At 36.6% G+C, this 3,300-nt stretch overlaps 1 pseudogene; it reads right to left on the reverse strand.

The window, feature by feature from the left end:
• Window positions 1–1,943: 1,943 nt before the first annotated feature.
• Window positions 1,944–3,300, reverse strand: part of LOC110328910 — a 121,984-nt pseudogene continuing 120,627 nt past the window's right edge.

Consider the following 3,300-nt stretch of genomic DNA (forward strand, 5'->3'; position numbering starts at 1 on the left):
CAGGTTCTTTTATGAGATTGTGTTCAGTCATTACTACCAAAATAAAATGTGTGCACACACACATATACACACATACCACATGCATGAACACACATGCATACATATGCACACAGACATATGCAAGCGCACATAAACATGTATAACACACAAACATGTATATACATGTGCATACACATATACTCATACACATACCACATCCATGAACATATATGCATACACATGCACACACACATACACATGCACACACAAGCATATATTTCCATGTGCATACAAACATACACATATTCATACACACACTCATACAAACATGTACACACAAACACATATTCCTGGTAATTTAGAAAAAGTTTAGTGTTTGCTCACTCTGGCTATTTGCATATCCTGTGGTAATGTAAAATATTCACAGTTCAGTGATTTACTTGATAACCACGGTTTTAAAACCCACTGAACATTTGCCCTAAGACATTTATTTTCCTAGGAATATGTATTTTCCATCACTACACATTTCTTACATAATGACTCACTGATGAAGTTTATTGCTTTTTAAAAATATTTTATTGAATACTTTCTTTTTTTACATTTCAAATGCTATCCTCTTTCATGATTTCCCCTCTGAAAATCCCCTATCCCTCCCCACAACCTGCTTCTATGAGGGTGTTTCCCCACCCATCCACTCACTTCTGCCTCCCTGCCCTGGCATTCTCCTATACTGGGGCATTGAGCCTTCCCAGGACCAAGAGCCTTTCCTCCCATTGATACCCAACAAGGTCATCCTCTGCTACATATGTAGCTGGAGCTATGGGTTGCTCCATGTGTACTCTTTGGTTGATAATTTAGTCCCTGGGAGCTCTGGAGGAAATGTGCTGTTCCTCCTATGGGGCTGCAAACCCCTTCAGTTCCTTGAATCTTTTTTCTATCTCCTCTATTGGGAACCCTGTGCTCAGTCCAATGGTTGGCTAGGAGCATCCAGCTCTGTTTTTCAGGTTGCTCTTCTTAAATATCACCTATTTGTTTAAATTATCATTTTAATACTAAATGATCAGAATTTAGCTTTCCTTCACATATAACATACATAAGTTAATATTTTATTTCAAAAGAGAATTTGTATCATCCCATGCATAATTAAAATGTATGCCTTTTCATAACTTAATGATTATATTTATTATTTTTTAATGATCTAAAGCTTGAAATTCTTTGATATAGGGTTCAGAATGTTTTCTGTAGCACCATTTCAAATACATTGTATATAAAGAGCGAGATAGATTGTTATATTTTTATTGTTTTGTCTTATACAATACATTCCAGCTGCATTTTTATTTTTAATACTGTGTTTCTTTTTTGATTTTAGAAAATAATATTTTTAGACATATTCTTTGGTCTATTTTGAAAAAAAAGTTCGTTTTTACAGATTCAGTTTCAAGTTTAAATGAAAAAGTATATATTTTGTACTTTTTTTTCTGACGAGGATTGAACCATATATTATATGTCCACCAAACAATGGTAAAGAAATTATCACCAAACTTGTTAGTCTTGAATCTTCAGAAAAAAATTTGTAGAAGGTGACACAGGATGTAGAAGTGAGTGAGAGGGGGATGGGATGTTTCAATTTCTGGAAGGACTATAGCTCCAGTAACATCACCTCACTGCTCTGAAGATATCAACACTAGATCCCTTATTAAGTTGAACCACTTTCCAGGAAAATGAAATGCAAGGAAATCTGAACTCTGACAAAAATTGATAACAATACTGTGATCTTCAACGATTCTTTAGCATCATGTTTCTTCTTCGCATGAATTCTTCCCTCACTTCTAATCATTGTCCTCATAGACCAATATAATCCCTATCAGAGAGTAATGTGAAAACAAGGTATGAAACGCAGATCACGATTCAGTTGCCCCAGCAGGGAGTTGTTTCCTGGTTGAAGACTTGAGCCTATTTGCAGCTTAAAATTCATGGGCAACCTCTGAGCTAAGGCTGCTTCGACTGTTTGCTTTGGAAACTGCAGGAGAAATGGCAGAGAATAGTAGGTCTGTCCCAAAGGGGCATGTTGTGTAGCTTAGTAGCATGCTATCCAATCTTTGTTTCTCTTTCAAAGGCACACTAAATGATAAATCTGTGAAGTGAGAAAATGGATCAGAGAAAGCCACAGTTTGCTCATCAAACTCCGGTCTTGTCCCCTGAGATGAAGTCAGTTGTTTATCAACAGCCTACTGAGTTCTTCTCAGGATGGCTCTGATGCTTGGTGATGTGGGTACCAAAATCAGCTGTGCTGAGTGAAGCCATGATTGGTGGACCATGAGCACGTGCATGTACTCTAGTTCCTGAATCTGGAGCTTAAGCTGCCTGCTAGCATACTCTAATTTCTCTTCTCTGTCTTCTATCTCTCAGGCTCTTGTTCTTTTTGTAGCCACGTGATGTAATCCACTGATGGTTTAGAATGGCCACTTTGTTCCTGTGCATACCAGGATCATTAGACTTTTGAATAAGAGTGTTAAGCTCCTTGATTCTGTAATTAATATTATGCCTTCATCTTTCAATGAGGTTGTGGTTGTCCTTTCTCTGCCTCTCCTTTGACAAAGCCCTACTGTCAGTTTCAGCAATTTTCTTTTTCGTGGATAGAATGCTTGTCAAGAAGCATTTGTGAGACCAGTATTAACTGGAGAAATGCCCTGCTCATCACTATACACATCAAAAATACTACCAGATAAATGCTATTCTGAAGCACCATCTTCTTTCCCAAGAGATTTGTGAATGGGTTACCTGCACAGCAAGTGTCACATGTACATGAGTTTGTTATGTATGAACTTAGTAGATTTCACTTACAACAGATAATCAGTAAAATCTCTGCTAGCCAAAGGAATAAATATTTAAACATTAGCAATGATCACACAAGAAAACATTTCTTTTTTATAATATATTTAATAATGTGATAGTTAATAAATATAATAATACTTTGTTTTCCCAAGTGAAACCTTTCAGAGCAGATTGTTCTTTAGTGGACTGCTGAATACTACATTTCCTCAAAGGAAAAGCTGTATAATAAATGTGGTAGAATATAAAAGTGATGAGTAATATTAGAGTTAGCTAATTTCTGGAGCAATTAAAGGTAGAATAGAATCAGGGAAGTGTTACTAAAAGTAGCCCCAGATGCGGCATTGCACACTTTTACCATCAGGCTCTTGGGAGGCAGACGAAGAATCTCTGCATTTGAGGATTATCTCTTCTAAATAGAGAGTTTCAGGTTTCCCAGAGCTATATGGTAAGACCCTGTCTCAAATACACATGAATAAATAGATTAGG

The sequence above is a fragment of the Mus pahari genome, chromosome 11 (genome assembly GCF_900095145.1).
Source record: "Mus pahari chromosome 11, PAHARI_EIJ_v1.1, whole genome shotgun sequence".
Classification (NCBI taxonomy): domain Eukaryota; kingdom Metazoa; phylum Chordata; class Mammalia; order Rodentia; family Muridae; genus Mus; species Mus pahari.